The 17,121-nt window shown below is 42.0% G+C and overlaps 1 protein-coding gene across 1 annotated transcript in view; it reads left to right on the forward strand.

The window, feature by feature from the left end:
* GALNT7 (polypeptide N-acetylgalactosaminyltransferase 7) overlaps positions 1-17,121 on the forward strand; it is a 126,851-nt gene that overhangs the window by 660 nt on the left and 109,070 nt on the right. The gene's annotated exons all lie outside the window — the stretch shown is intronic.

Raw genomic sequence — 17,121 nt, forward strand, 5'->3', positions numbered from 1 at the left:
CGAGAAGGGCGCGCGGGACGGCGGCGAGGCCGGGTCTCCTCGTCCGCCTCCCCTTCCCTGGCCCCTGCCGGCGGCTCCTGCCCGCGGGGGGCGGCATCGGGCGCAGCTTGCCCGGCCGGGGGGAGGGACGCGCACAGCTTCGGGCGGCGGAGCAGAGCCGCCCTCTGCCGGTCGGGGACGGGGTGCACTTGACTTCCTGCCAGGCCCGGCACGCCCGGGGGGCTGGTCCCGCTGCCTGGGGGAGCCCGGAGGGCCACCCCACCTCGCCTGGGCCTTGCCTCTTCCTGTCAGACCCGGGTTGGGCAAGCTACCCTCTCCCGCAGCCCCTCTCAGTGCCAGGGGGAAGACAGTTGCTCTGGGCTGTGGCAGGTCCGCAGGAGACGGGGATGCTGGGGGGAGAGGCGCTGTGTAGCAGCTCGGGGACCCGTGGTGTGATCAGGGAGACCTTGAATAGGGACACCCGACCCTGCTTGGGGACCCTGGGACTGCTGCTTCTGTAGATGTGGCTGGGAAGATGCATGGCACCAGCAGCTGGTGACAAACGCTGGGACTGGGGGTGGGGGGTCAGAGAAACAGATGGGCTCAGCGACTCCTTGTTCTTGGGCAGAATCCCCCCAAGTGAAAGTCAGCCAGGTCTGCTCCTGGCTTGGTAGGACCTGGAACGCTTTTCCCACTTCAGCCAGATGTTCAGAGATCCAGGCATCCAAAGAGGCTTAGAGGAATCTTGACTGATCTTCCTTTGCCCAAGAAAGGAAGAAATGTCATAGTTCTGATTAAAAACAAAGAGCGGTGTTTTTGGCTTTTTAAAAATAGAACCGGAAGGGACCTGTAAGATCATAAAGTCCGGTCCCCATGTTCTTGGGTTGTGTAGTTGGATATTTTCAGTGATCAGCATAGAAAAGTTTTCATCAATTCTTGAAAAACTGGTAATTACTTTGGACTCCTTTAAGCAATGTTATTTTCTCTCGCTCGCTCGTGCTCTTTTTTTTTTCCCCCATATCGTTAGAGTTTATTGTACCTTGGTGGAATTGCTGGGATGACGTACCAGAATGGCTCCTTTGGAGCTTGTACAGTTTGTTAGCTTGCAAAGTTTTTGAGGCTGATGTGATTAAAAAATGAGATCAGGATTTGTTTTGTGCACGTGCAGAAAATCCACATTTAAAATCCGTAGGAATTTTAGTTGCATTTTTAGAGGGTATATTTATGCCTCGTCATTTCAGTTTAAAATCATTAAAATGATTTGCTCTTTTTATTGTTAGGGCTTCTTAAATGTCTTATTTTTCAGGTCTAGGAACTGAAGTCTCCTAAAGAGAAAAATGGCAAATTATGGCCAACAGTATTGTTATTCAGTGGGTAATTCCTAAGTGGCTCCTCTGTGGGTGCAGGTGAGGTGCACTGATAACATGAATCTTGTACTTCCATTGCATGCATGTGGTGTAACAATTCAAATATAAGGGCAGCGGTGCTATCAAATGAACAGTTTCCACAAGCCTTGAATTATTGCAGCTAAATAAGGAAATGTTGCTTGTGACTTAAAGCCTGTAGTCCAAGCATCTGCCAAGAATGAGGGACTGGCAACCAACCTGTGAAAATAAAAGTTCATAGTGTTAATGCTGGAAAACCTGTAAGTTTAGTGCCACAGGCATAACAAATTGAGTGGTATCTGAAGGCTGTATGTTAACTGATGGTCATAAGAGATTGCAATCTCTCCTATTCTAGTGAGTGCTGTGGCAGGTTGCATATAAGGAGTCTGATTGGAAAACTGCTCCCATCTGAGGTATGTTTTGTAAGCAAGGCAGGACAAGTTTGAAATATTTGAATCCAAGGACGAAGCATTCTGTTATGGTTACCTGTATCTTATATGAAGGATGACATATTCCAAGAGTTGTCATTTTAGTGATAGACTTTCAGTCATAAGGTTGGAATATTGTTTTATTTTTAATGAAGATGTAGATTGATAGTGTGTTTACTCAGAAAAACAAAGTAGCTTAGATCTTAACATACCAGTCAGGTTAGTTATTTTTATATAGTGCAATACATGTGCTCATAGGATCATGGCAAGTACATAATATATAATCAATACAAGTAGAAGTTTGTGGGACTTCCTGTTCAATGTTAGTGTTTGTATGCCTGAGGAAACCAGAGGGGAGGGGTTAGGAATGATTTGTAGGAGGAGTAAGAAGCCCTTAAATTATGGACCCAAACCCCCTTGTAGCTCTACAGAAAGTGAAGGTTCACACATCTGCAGTGCCACAAAAAATGTGGGTCCATCACAGAAAAGTTTTGTTTTCAAAGAGTCACATGTTATGTGTGTCCAGTTACATGTAGTGGGTGAGAGGAGGGTCACAGGGGATCCACTTGCAGCAGCATGCATGTCCATGTGGCACTTTATTTTTGTAGCACTACGAAGTGCTGAGACAGTATAGCACAGCAAATTAACATGTGTCCACAGCTTTAGTGAGCAGTAGAGGAAACCTGGTATTTGGAGGAGTTGGAGACAGAGAAGGAGCTGTTATGCAAAACCTAGAGTAGCTTTAATATGTGCTTTTGGTAGATAAAAGTATGTAAACCATAATGGCTTATCTAGTAATATGCAGTTACAGATTTAGAAAGTGAATAATTTTCAGTACAGTATCTAGTCTTTTAAGAATGCATCTTGATGAAACTGTCACTTATGCTAGAGATCTGTGCCTGGAGACGCACACATCTTGGGAAAGGTAGAGGGCAGGGTTGTTTAAGTATTTGTTTTATGTTGGAAATAGGTAATTTCTAGAAATCTTTCTGTACATTATGTATGTCAGTTAAATTAGTTGTCTTTGGAAGGGCTGATGAAGTTGAATGTAACCATGTTAGTTCATGCATTTTGAAACTAAAAATCAGAAGGCAAATTTATACTCTTAATCTTTAACATACAAGCAGTGAAAGGTGTTGCATTTAATTTGGAAGATGAAAGAGATCAAGGGAATTGTTACAGGAATCCAAACAGATTCACATTGGTGGGAGACCTATGTACAGGTACTCCTCACTTAACGTCGTCCCGGTTAATGTTGTTTCGTTATTATGTCCCTGATCTATTAGAGGACATACTCGTTTAAAGTTGCGCAGTGTTTGGTTGTAATGTTGTTTGGCTGCTGGCTGGTAGTGACGTAATTGGATTCGCTTAATATTGTTTTGCTTGAAGTCACATTTTTCAAGAACATAAGTATGACGTTAAGCGAGGAGTAGCTCTAATTGGATAAAATCATGTTTGATACTAACCCAGGTTAGTGGCCCTAGGTTCAGTTTTGGGATGCTTGGTGCTATAGGAACATATCGGTTTTGGAGAAGGTTTAAAAAGAAACAATAAGCTAACCAAGAGGGGATGGAGTGTCTTCATTGTCACTGGCAGGAGGATTTGAAGTGCGGTTCTGTTCTAAAAATTATTGTATCAATCTAATTCTACAAGTAACAAGATATTACCTGTTGTTCCCAAACTCCCAGGCTGATTAATTTAGTGGGAGATTTCAATCTTAAATTGTTTCTTTCTTCACATCACTGCCTGCAATGAATGGTCTGTTTCCTAATTAATTATTTAGTTGCATCTGTGCAGCGTCACATCTTTCTATGGGTACGTGTGTTTTCTTTTTAACTTTTTCCTTATTTATGCCTTGAGTATGTTTAAAAAAGTAGTGTGATAACTTTTTCATGAATTTTTATCAACTGAGCAACAACAGAAGCGCATGGGCACTAAAATAGAAGGAAAGGGGGAAAAAGTTTGACTAAACATAGAAGGTTATCAACATTTTAAATGTTTTGTTTCAAGGGATAAAATAATATTTATTTTATAGTGATTCAAAGGAAAGAGGTAATTCAGCAAGTATTGGGTGTTTGAAAGAAGAGGATAGTGGCATGTATTGAAGTACTTTTAGAAATAGAAATACTTAGCTCCCCAAAATCTTGAGTTTTAATAAAACAAGGTAAACAGCAGTCTAACCAAATTAGCAGTCAGCATACTTTGCAGTGGCAACTCCAAATGTACTTCTGTAGAGTTGTTTTCAGGTTAAGCACAGGTGCACGTTAGAATTCAATTGCAACTATATATCTTACGGATTAGTAACGGCTTTTTGGAAGTAGGAGAGAAACTGATGCTCATGTACTACAAAGCATGTATCTCAGTCTTTTTTCCAGTGACTGCTGTGGGCATTACTGAGCTAAACTTACCTGAATAATGTTTCTAAATATCGTAGCAAGAAATTTTATAGTTGTTACTACTCTTCTGAAATAGCTTTTTATCCGCCTTAGTTCAGATTTCCTGATAAAATTATTTATTCTGGTCACTAGCTACTAGTCTAAAACACTGCTTTTAAACCAAGAGCAGGATAACTCTGCTTTTTATAAAAAAGCCTTGCATTATTCTTTCAACAGAAGAAAAATCTAGATTACACTATGCTGTTTTAGGGAGAATTTCAGCTATCTAAAAATAGATCTTAATTTTTTTTAAAGCCAGGGTTAAATAATGCACTTCCCCAGTCTGTATTGTAAACGCATACAGACAGGAGGGAGTAGAATGCTAATAAACCATCTCAGGGCAGAAGTAGCAAATGTTGAGAGCTCATTCTACTGCATAAATCTTGTATCCTAGATCAGCCAGGAATGTTATAAAGTAATAGTGCTCAACCTCCAGTGCGCAAAGCCATGTCATCCAATCCATAGGGCTCCCCATGGATCTGAAAATTTGGTGCTGGGGGAATGGTGGTAGCGTTAATTGTAGTGGCTATTAGTGCTGCCACTACTCCCCCACTGCCAAATTTCCAGACTGGTGGGGAACCCTGTGGGCTGGATGGCATGGCCCTGTGCATTTGATTGTGTCAGGGAGTAGAGTTGCTCTGTAGCCATAACTGGGATGCAGAGTCAGGTTGGCATGCAGGGTAGAGCCAGCACACCAGAATTTATCCATAGACTGACCCTGTGTGGGAACCCCACTCTGGATTCAGCCTGTGGATTGGCCACAAACCACTCATTGGGCCCTTGAGGGCAGAAGGTTGAGTACAACTGGTACAGAGAATAGTACTGAAAATCTTACTGTGCTATTATCATTCATTGTTGGTATGCTCTTACCTGAAAATTTGTATTTACTACTACTTGCCCTTCCTCAAAAGATTTCTGAAACAGGAAAGCTTTTGGAGACTAAAGATAAGAATGATTAGAGGGATGGAAAGTTTACATATGAAGAAAGTGACAAAATTGGGACCATTACCTTTTATGTGCCCTTTAATTCAAGTTATGTGAAAAAATCAGGTGCTTTACTCCCTTTCTGACAGTAGAGGACCAAGGAGGTATTCATTCTAACTGAATGCAAGTTTAGAACTGAAAAGGAGGTAATTTTGCAGACAATTACACAGTAGATCTCCACAGGCTATCATATAATTTCACAGGAATCCAAAAAAGGACTGGCTATCTATTATTTATGTTTTGGTAGTACTGAAAGACCTCAAATAGAAATGGGATAAAAGAGAGTTGTCCTGAAAAGTCTAAAAGCCTACAACCTTGGGCAACCAAACAGAAATAATTTGAAATAACTGTCCAAACAAAATTTGTTGAGTCAAATTCACAGCAGTCCTAGGCCTTTTAAATTGCTTCTCTCACCTTGTTATGGCTAAGACTATCTAGTATTATGATCGTAAATATTAAAAAGACAGCAGAAGTTTAGGTAAGGATACACTTGTGCTATAAACTTCTGTTAAGTTAATAGAAGATTGTGAAGAAAAATTCCCCCTAAGTAAATTAGTCTTAAATTGCCAACTTCAGGGCTTCTTGTACATTTCTCTGAAAAAAGGTTGTCTTGGTTGCTGGCAGACCCAGGCTGCTCTGCTTACAACAGTTGGCCACTGTTTTCAGTTAGGGTGATGATAGTTCACATGTTTGTTAATAGTAGAATGTATTTGTTAGACATCTGTTATAAGATAAAAATGTGCTGATGTGGAACAGAATGCTGGGAATGGTATACCCAGTTCGCACTGATCCATAAATTATAAGATTTGGTCCAGATTAGGGGAAAGGGATTTTATCTTTTTATTTTTTTTTCCAATCAGGTCATTCTGATTCAGAGTAAAGTCCTTAGTTCCATTTTAGTATGATAATCTAGTATAACCTATAACTTAAATCAGGGCTGTCTCACTTCCACCAATTTCCCTCACATCTGGGGACCTTTGGAATTCCTTCCCATTCCCTTGAGATTTTGGGCCAAGATACTGTAGTTATTTTAATTTCATCTGTTTAAACAAATGCCATATTTAACCTCTACTAGGGCACCCATTAGGAGCTGGTAAAAAGAACCTCTGAACATGCAACATATAAAAGTATTATCTTGATATCAGTGGTTTTCAACCCTTTTTGACTTGAAGCTCCCCTTCATAACCTCTAAAACTAATTTATATGTCACAGTGCTTACCTTCTTGCAGAGGGGGTGAGTAGTGGGGGTGAGGGATCATCCAGGCAGAGCCTGCACTTACCTGCTGATCTCGCCCCTGGCAGCACCCTTCAAGGGCTCTCCTTCTGCCTGGGAGGGATGTTTCAGACTGTTTGGCACCCTGGCTGAGAATCACTGGTTACATCCTAGCCACCAGGCTTAGGCTTGACAGAGGTGTGTGGGTACATACCGTGCAACTACAAAGTTTAGAGTTATGGCTGCAAATGTCATAGTAGTGCAAAACTAAGCTCCTGTATAAGCAAATGTGTAGACACATTGGGTTAAACTTTCTGAAATCTTAACAGATGTGCTCAGGTGCCATGATGTTAGGAATCCAGTGGGGGAGAAAGAGGGGTCAGGTTTGAAGATGCTATATATCTTAATAACTTGCTGAATTGCTTTATGTAATGACAAGTTGAATCCTGATTTTTGAAAAGCCCTTTGTTCATGTGGGTTTAAATTAGTTCCTTTGGGCCATCTTCTTGCAGTATAAATCATAGCAGAAACTCTAATTTTCTCTTAAGTAAGGAGTAGCTCAGGAGAAAGGGTAAATGTGCTTGCGAGAATAAGATGATTAAAGCTGGTATCGTCATTTGAATGAAGGCAGGTATTAACTTCAGTAAGATGGTAGGTCTGACAGCTGGAGTGGAGCCAAACTGGGAAGGGATCTGAGGGTAAGGACAAGAAGTTCATGTGATATAGAAGAAGAGTGGAAACTAATGAAAGAAATGGTAGGGGGAAAGTGGGTGGTATGAGTGACGAGCCAGCAAAGTAGCAACAGCATTTTGAATGGACTCAAATATATCGTGTAGTTGCTAGCACTGAGACCAGAGAGGAGGAGATAATCACATCTTGAGCATGTTTTGGTAGGCAAAATGGCAGACAGCACATTTGTTGAATTCAGAATTTTCTCAACCTTTAACATTGGATATCTTGGCAGAAAGTAAATTTGTTTTCTGAAGTTCAGTTGGTCTCATTAAAATTGTATAATAATCTTAAGGGTTACCATACATCTGGGTTTTCCCGGATGTGTCCTCTTTTTGGATCCCCTGATCTCCGTCCTGGCAGTTTTTTAAAATGTGAACCAATGTCTGGGATTTTGCTGTGCTCCACTGGTGGGAGCGGGGGAAGGGGGAGTGGGGTGTGTGTGCATGTGTTTGCATGCACACGCATGTGGCCAACATGCAGCCAGGAAGGGTGGTGGGAACAACCTCATGAGCTGGATGCAGGTAAGTCTATGGGGAGAGGGGTTGGAGGCTCAGGGCTTGGGGACCGTCAGGGCGGGAGGTGTAGCAAGGGTGTGTGAAGGGGATGGGTGTGTGAGGGGGGCCAGTGCCTGGCAGTGCGGGGGGGAAGCTGTCTTAGCACTTAGGCTGTGGCAGAGCAGGGTGGGCAGGGCAGAGGTACCTGCCACTCCAGTGGGAGCAGGGGGCACAGGGGTCATGTTGGGGAAGCTGGAAGCTCCGTGGCTGGGTTGGAGGCACCGAGGCCAGTGTCTGTGCTCACAGGCATGGGGCAGTCAGGAGACCCTGCCCTGGGGGTAGGGGGGCTGTGGGTAGGCCACCTGGTGCAGTGTAGGAGACCCAGTCCAGGGTAGGAGGTGCCACAGGCCTCCCCTTCTCCTCTCTCTAACCTGCACCACTGCCACACCTGAATCAGAGTCACTGCGCTCTGAGCCGGGGGCAGCTGGGAGCCCCCTCCAGCAGGGCTGGGGGGAACAGGAGGCTGTGGGTTGGGAATGAGGGGAACGGACAGGGCTGGAGGGGCTGTGGCTTGGGAGTGAAGGGTACCAGCAGGGAGTGGAGAGTAGGGGACTGTGGGTTGTGAATGAGGGGCATTGGCAGGGTCAGGGATCTGCAGGTCAGGAGGGAGGGTCAGCACCAGGGATAGAGGGCTGTGGGTTGGGACTGAGGGGCACGAGTAAGGCCAAGGGTCTGCAGTTCTGGAGTGAGAGGCAGCAGCAGGGATGGGGGCTACAGGCTAGGAGCGAGTGGTGCTGGCAGGGCCAGGGGGCTGTGGGTTGGGAGTGAGGTGTGTCCCTCAACAGGTATCTTCTTTTTTGGAACTGGAAATATGGTAACCCTAAATAGGCTAGTTATATTTGATAAGTTTTCTGTGTCTAAAGGGCATTTTAAGGTGTCTTAACATACAATAGTAGTAGTTGGGTCTAGGATGTGTAATTATAGTGTTCTTGTGAATTTTTGAATTGCAGACTTTATTTTGGATAACATTTTTTATTTTGGGAAGAATATGTGTGTACGAAATGAATCAAACAACATGTATGATTCTCCTCGGTGTGGTCTTATCTGTATTATTCTATTTTTGTAACTTTTCAAAATGTAGAGGTTAACATTACAGAATTTTTATGGAATCAGTCAAAATAGCTTTTAATAAGCATGATTATTGTTTGTTTTTATTTCTAAAGTAGTATTGTCAACTTGAAGTTGAATCAGTTGAAAGTGACTTAAAATAGTTTCCAGTGATATAGTATGCTGGTGAGTCCCTCTGCCAGTCTTTTGTAACTTTAAATCACATTTTCTGTTTAAGGCCAACATTTGCACAAATTTTTAGGCACTCCCCTGCTGACACTTTGTACCTGATTTTTCAAGGGGCTGGGAACCTGGAGCTTCCAGTCACAGATTAAAGAAGAAGAAACATCTTTTCACGTAGTTATAATTGATAATACTTTGTGGGTATCCATTTCTTAAGGTTTCCCCTGCATAATTACCTGAGACCTGATGCAATGCAATGCAATGAGGGATGTTTCAGACTGTTTGGCACTGAATTAATTGGAAATTAGCTGGCTCTGCCTTCTTAGAGTTCTGTATGTAAGGTTAAGGTTTGGCCTGAACACAGCTTGTTAGGATCAGGATTTAGGCACACACTGGACATGGCATGTGGGACAGGGCAGGTGCATGCAGTGCATGGGACCAGTGTGGGGGCACGCGGTGCATGAGGCAGGTACACATATCACGGGGCTGGGGTGAGATTGTACGATTGTAGTACCTGTGCCAGACCTGCCCTGCTGCCTGCTGGTTCTAGCATGCAGGACTGGTCTATGGGCCTGTTTTGGCCTGTGGACTGGTTCTACACCATTCATCCAGCCTGTGGGCTGGCCCCATGCTATTCATTTGGCCAACAGGGCCTGATGAGTTTGACACCCCTCATGTATGGAACACTTAATGACTGTACAGGAAGAAGTTTGCTTTGCCTGAAACACTGACAAACGTAGGAAACTTGTGGATACTTCTCTGGAAAGATCAGCCCATTGTTAAGCAGAAGTCAAAAATAACAAATACAATCCCTAACATTCTTAAGAAAGGAAGTGAAAACAAAAGTCTGTGGCTAGTCTGTATGCCCATGCCTTGAATAGTGATTGCAGTTCTAGTCCTCCCCTCAACTCCAAAAGGATATAGTAAAACTAGACAAGGCACAGAGAAGATAAAAAGAAAGAGCAGAGCCATGGTTCCTTGTAAGGGGAGAGCAAATAGGGTAGGACTTTTCAGAGAAAAGATGCCTGAGGAGGAATATGATAGAGGTCTATAAAATAATGAATGGTATGGGTAGAGTAAATAGGGTTATACTTTTTACCATTTTTCACAGTATGAGAACTAGGGGACATGCAATGAAATTATTAGGAAGCAAATTTAAAATAAAAGGAAGTTGGTTTTTTTCATGGTGTATAAGTAACTTGTGGAATGCATTGCCATAAGAAGTTGTACAAGATGTTGCAGAGGCTAATAATTAACCAGGTTCAAAAGAAGGTTAGATAGAATTTACATGAGATGGGCTGCAGCCTCCAAATAAAGGTTTCCAAGGCTAGCAGCTGTTAGGGAAGGAGGACAAGAAACTGATCAGTCCCAGACTAGGTCGGTCCCAAACTAATTCTCTTCTTAACATCCACTCTGTGCTGCTGTGAGATACAGGATACTGGGCTAGATGGACCTTTGAATCTGACCCACCGTTACAGGGGTGGCCAGTCTGTGGTATGGGCAGCTTCTGTGGAATATGGCAGATTGGGGAGGGACCAGGGGACACAGTGACAGATAGGACAGAGAGCACAAAGCAGAACAGCACATCAGGGAAGGAACACAGGGCAGGGAGAAGAAAGCAAAGCAGTTGATTTGGCATGGAAAGGGGATCAAAGTGGCGATTAGGGAGGGTGTTGGATTTACCAGTGGCATACTTGCCGAAAAGGTTAGTCTCCACTGCAGTATGGCACCTCTTATATTCTTAGTAATTTCAAGAGTTGTTGGTGGCAAAAAGTAGATATGACATTTTCCATTGTAAGCATGAAGTTGTTTTTCTTTTCATGGCATTTTCTTGAATTTATGCCTTTCCAAATTGTCTTTGGAAAAAGCATTGAAAGAGCCTCATGCCTATTTCAACTCTTTCTATACAAGGGTTTTAAAAAAATCTCAGATTTTTGACAAATAAGAAAAGGCTATAATTCCATGTTCTCAATTTATGTTTCAGAATAAATATACACAAAGGAATTTTATAATAATTAACAACAACTGAAATATTGCTGCTCTACACTTGCATATTTTCCTGTGGTAAAGGGTTTTTTAATAAAATGATGTTGCTAAGGTTAAAAAGCCCAAACATTTGAAAAAAAAAATTTGCAACACAGTATGTTGGGTTTTTTAATGTAGAAGTTAACAGTGCTATATTTTTCATCTTTACAAGTTAATACAAGCAGTGAAACAAATAGAATGTAAAATGGTAATCTCAGAGCTGCTACCACTAACTTATCAAAATCTTCTTATGAGTAAATGGAACCTTTTCTTCCTCAATATAGAGATTCTTCAAAACTATGTAAATGTTCATAAACTTTAAATGTGCATGGTACCGGACTAGTTTGTTGTGTAGGTTTTAATATTATGCACAGAATAACTGAAAAAGTCTGAGAAAATGGAAAAGAGCAACCCATAATTGAGAGCAGAATAACTGAAAATGTGCAGGTCTTTAAAAATTTGGTATTGATTTCCAGGAGTCCCCGTTGTTGCAGGAGGAGTGCTAGATTGTCCAAGGAATGAGCACTAGTAGGAATAGTATATGATGAATGATGACCCCCTTAGTTGGTTTTAAAATACAACTCCACAAGTAAACATGTAGGGCGCCTATACACATACAGCAAGGCTGCTCCAATGTACTGCTCTGATGTCCTGTAAGATTAATTGAGTCTGCTGGAGCATGGTAATTACCATGGTCCAGAAGACTGCAGCGTCCCGGTGATGAAAAATGGTGGTAAGGGTGCTTTAATTAAAGCTTGTTCAAGCTTTAGCTAAAGTGCCCCTGCCACCATTTTTTCAGCTCAGGGACACTGATACCTGTGATGCTCTGGACACTTTTATTAGAGTGGCTCTTGGAGCCGCTATACTTAAAGCCTCCTCCCCCACGTGTATAAGCACCCGTAGTGCACTAGTGCCACACTGAGCAAGGATACAGTACATGGAACTGCAGAATTTGCCTCCAGTACAGTCATTGCAGCAGGTTTGTTGGGCTGTCATTTAAAAATAGTGGTTAATCAGGACTGTTTACTGATCAGACAATAGGATGCTTAATTTTCAGTTAATGGGAGACTTCACTTAAAGTGAAACTTAGGTCAATGACCATTATGATATATGATGATTGTTTAAAACTCCTATTTAAAAAAAAAAAGTGAATTCTTACTTTAAAAAGAAGTGAATTGAGAGATTTGGACTGTGCAAAGGTTCTGTAGTTTGGATTTCTGCTGTTATTACACTATTTTGCAGAATGTTAAGTGTGTTAACTTCAATTTTTTTTGTTTCATATTGGCCATAGAGGAAGGATGTTGTTGCAGAACCTGTATGTCTTGCCACAACCCCGGCAGTATATAACCTCTGTATTGTGGGACTGACCCACCCCAGAAACTCTGAACCTACACTGAGTCACAAACTGCTTGAGCTGAGCTGGCATTTCCTAATGAAAAATGACAGTGTCTTCATCCTATTTTATCAAATTTGAATCAGCAAGGGGAGGCAAACTGGCTTGACTTGGCAGTCTTGCACTATTACATTAATAGCGCTGGCCTATAGCAAGTTGGTTTAAAAATGTAAATGCTTATATTAAGGGGTTTTACCTTCTTTAGTTTTCTATAATCCTAGTTTAGTAAAGGTAACTAAATAGAAAAAAGCTTTCACCTTATTTCTTTTATGTATAATTTAACTTAAAAAGTGGGGAAGGAAAGAATGGGATTGTTATATTTAGAACCTATTTGGAATAGTGACCTCTCTCTTTCCAGTGTTTCCTATGGCCACACAGCCGCATTAGAATATTTTTTAATTGAAAAGCAAGCCATTACCAGCAGCATCAGAGGAGAACAATAAGCTTCTCAAGGTCTTTTCTACCTGCCTGGACTAAAGTTTTGTTATCCTTATGTTTTAATTTCCTCTGCTCCTTTGACTAACGTCAGTTTACTAAAAGATTTTAAGCCAATGCTTGCTAATTCAGAAGCCGCAAAGTGAACACTTTTCAAGATGCTGTTGATTTCCTTATTTACGCAGTAGCAAAAAAAATTCCAGAATGCTGGAATAAGATTGTTTTTAAAAGTACAGCGGTGGGGCTGGTGACTAGTGTGAATGCTGTCTCCTCATTTCAGATATACTCCTAGAATTCTCCTATGTAAGGTGGATAGCCTATTTTTTTTCTTTTATATGTACTAACTTATTCGCACTTGGGATTCAACAAGTGCTGAATGGTATCTTGAATATTCATTGATAGAGTAGATCTGATTTTGCTGAGCCTTAAGTAAATTTATACTGACAGAAAAAAGAGTTCTTATTTTTTTTCTGGATTTATGAGTCACTCTTCAAGTAGATTTGTGTCTTTATGGGATGCCTCTTTTTATGGCACTGATATACAGTTGCCAGATAATCCAGTATATTGTGGGTGAATGTATGGAGGGTAATAGTGTTGACTTTATCTTGCTACATGAAGATTAAAAAAAAAATTACTTCTTTTAATTTCAACAGTAAGATAGACAATCCACATTAGCTGCCTTGGTATAACATCTTAGCTTTTTTGACAGTGCAGAGCATAGCCTAAGAAAAATGGCCCTACTCTCCAAGGGGTAGTGCCTGGGATAGGAGCCAAGACCTCTCACTTTTATGGCAGAGGGAATGGATGGTGCTGTGATCTTTACCTAGCTGCTATGTCTGATCCCTTTTTCTTTGTTGCTTGTGGCTGATAGGGATTTGATATAATTTTGAAGCCTCTTTGCTCCTTCCTTCATTCATACCAATCTGGTTGCCAATGATAAAAGAATTAATTGTTCCCGACAGTACAGAACCTTTTGGCTGCCACAAGGCTAGTCTGTATTTAAGCTATCTTTCCTGCATCCTCTCTTCTTGAGTCCTTCAATCTAGTCCGTATCAATGATCTTGCCTTGCGAAGGGACTTGGACTGCATGACCTCCTGAGGTCCCTTCTAGCTCTACTGTTCTACCAGTCTGTGAATTGCCTCTGCCATTGCTCCTGACTTCACTGATGTGCAGCAGAGTGAAACTAACTTAATTTTTTGTTCGTTTCACTTTTAAGTCCATTGGATTTTGAATAGCAATGATTATCTCTGGTGCCTGAAAAAGCCATGAACATCAGCAAAGTAACGAAAGTTGTTAGAAAGCTTTTGGAGGAAACGAGTGCATTAGTTTACATCCTATTCAAATACTCCGGTCATAATTTTTAGTAAAAATAAACTGTAAATGGATGGGACACTCAGGTAAAGCTTCTAGTGTACAGCGTGTTGTAAAATTTTCTTTATAATTAAAAATACTAATACTTAAAAAACTTCTGATTGAACTGAAGATTTTTTTTTTAATTCTGGTTTTACAAGACCAGAAGTATTTATTGATTAAAAAAAGGCAGAAGAATCTAATTTAGACATGCAGGTAACATTCTTTCAAAGGAACCTGAACAATTTGGCTTTCATATTTAAAGCCAGGTGGTAAAGCTTTCTGGGCTTGTCTTAACCTGTTGTACCAAGTATCCCAAATGACCCTTATCTGGGAGCCTGAGAACTGTGGTTACACCTTCAGCTGTAATACAAAGGATAGGAAAAGTCTGTTTTGTTTCCTGCTTTCTTGATTTTTTTTTTTTGAAGGTTTGAGATGTATATGCGTGAAATAAACCAGTAGTAGCTCTAAGTGTGTTTTAAAAACATTAGGAATCTAATTTTAGTTTGAAATGCTAATTGCAAAGAGAAAAACTACTGGGAATAATGATTTAAAAAGGCTCTAAAAGATTCAGGGAAGGTGGTGTAATAGAATCATACTGAATATTCTATTAATTCTGTTTACGAAAGAATAACACAGAAGATATGACTGAGATGGTTGTCTTTACAGAAAAAAGAAATACTGTTTAAGTGTTTTATTTTTTGAGTATGTCCTACTATGCTTCTTTATAAATTTTTCTTTAGGCAAGATTTGAAAATAAACATTTCAGTTTGGTGTGCATGTCCTACATATACCACACATGTGGTGGGTGGCAAAATCTTTATGATAAAATGCACCTATTGGATACATTTGACTGCTTGACTTGCTCTGTGCGCGCTATTCCATTTTCCATGGATTTACAGGTTTTCTTCGACTTACGCAGGTTTGATTTATGCAAATTTGCTCTTATGCGATGACCCTTTTTATACCTGAAATTCATCATACAAAAGGTAATCACTGTTACGTGATTGGCATAGGCTCACTCCCCACTCCCCCAAGCACATAAGTCTGTGAGGGCCATGAGTGGAAGGGGGAGGGGAAAGGGCTGTGGGGCCAGGCCCCACTCATTGCAGCCCCTGCTACAGCTACTTTGGGAGCGGCCGATGCCAGCGGCATACAGCCACTGGGTTGCACCATGCCCTGAACCCCCCAGGGCTCCGCTTCCCCCAGGGCATCATGCCCTGAACCCCCCCAGTACAGCATAGTTCAGTGGCTGCAAGCAGGTGATGTCCACCACTCCCAGGGCTGAAGCAGGGGCAGGCAGCTGCCTGCAGCCGGACAAGAGCAGGCTGAGGCCAGCGACCGCTGCAGGCTAGGGCCGACAGTGGCATCAGGCTTCCTGGCACTCAGGTTGGGCTGCTGCGATGGGAGGGGGACTGCATCTACCGCATAAATTGAGGGAAACCTGTACTCTGATATTCCACACTTTATTGAAGTACAAAAGATGGGAAAGTATGTTAGTTTGGGTAAAAACTGAGGCCTGGCAAGTGATTAGTCAGACTGTCCAAGGAAACATTCTGTGATTCTGTGTGGCATGGTTTCTTACCCCCCGTCCTCAGGGCCTTCTCCCTGTATGCCAGGCTTGTCCAACATACGGCCAAGCCGTTTTCTGAGGCCCACGGTGCTGCAATGGGAAATGAAAGGAAACAGTGTTTACTTTCATTCCCACCCCTTGTCCCCCCTCAACCCCTCAGCAGCTTCTGAATGGCTGCTGAAGGGCTGGGGAAGGGACAAGGTTCCCACACACACTGCGTCAGCTTGACGTTGCCAACACGGTGCGTGTGGGAAGAGGAGTAGCCACCGCCTCTGCTGGCCGGTGCAGACTTGGCTGGGCTCCTCCCGTCCCCAGCAGCATGTGGGAACCTGGCTTCAGTCAATTCAGATCCCTATGGAGGAGCCTATACATAATTTGATGGACAATATGCAGTTAGAATCAGTGGGAAAATGGCTCTATCCTAAAGGAGGCTATTATAAACCCAGCAAGAATGTATAGCTTACTCCAGCCATGCCTGCCCCCACCTTGTATAAGCTGGACAAAAATAAGCCAATATTTCTTATTGGTAAAATATTTGGGTAAAATATTCCTATACCTCATCAACCCTATCCCTGATATTGGGGACAGTAGATAAGAAAACCCTGCAACTTAAGAACATTCCAGAAGAAAAACAAAACCCAGCCAAGCAAGGAGCCTAAAAGACTACACTATTGGGAAGAAAATATTATTCTTTGCAATCTTTCAGGTTGAGATGGAAGATTTTAAGTCACTGTGGCAAGGTATGGCATCCAAGTGTGAGAGGCTTCTTTCACAGAGAATCTGTTTTCCAAGTCCGGAAAAGGTTTGCTTTACTGGTTTCAGACAGCCAGGTGATGGGAAGAACCAGGGGCTTTGGACCTGGCACTAACAAAGTGCACCTAGGTCATTATTTACCTGTGAGAGGCAGATGGTATTTTCTCTCCCCGAGATTTTTGTAGGATTGCACAAAGTTACTTCCAAGATTTGATCCTACAGTGGAACCACAGTCTAGCTCTTGCAGCTCATATGGAAGCACTCTTTGGGCCACTGGCATCGTTCTATTTATTACAGCATTATAATGTAATGAACAGGGCCTTTCTGATTACTATCAGCCCAGTGAGAAGGCAGGTTCCCCCATAGATCCTACCTATCATTCCAGACAAGGTATTCCTAGTTGCTGCCATAAGTGGTCACCAGGTTCCACTTAATTCAACAAATCTATGTTTGAATTTTCTTCTCAAAGGCTCATTTGTACAAGATGAAAGCTATTATCATTTACACTCTGGAATCTTGACTTTCTATGTAAAGTGAGATGACCTGACTGGTTTAATCCTGTGATCCCCCTTCTCCCCCAATAAAATTGGTTTCATTTTTCTTGTACATGTATACCCATTGTAATTAAGATGATTGGCTTTTCTGACTGTG

The sequence above is a fragment of the Gavialis gangeticus genome, unplaced genomic scaffold (genome assembly GCF_001723915.1).
Source record: "Gavialis gangeticus isolate Ggan-Ray unplaced genomic scaffold, GavGan_comp1, whole genome shotgun sequence".
Taxonomy (NCBI): domain Eukaryota; kingdom Metazoa; phylum Chordata; order Crocodylia; family Gavialidae; genus Gavialis; species Gavialis gangeticus.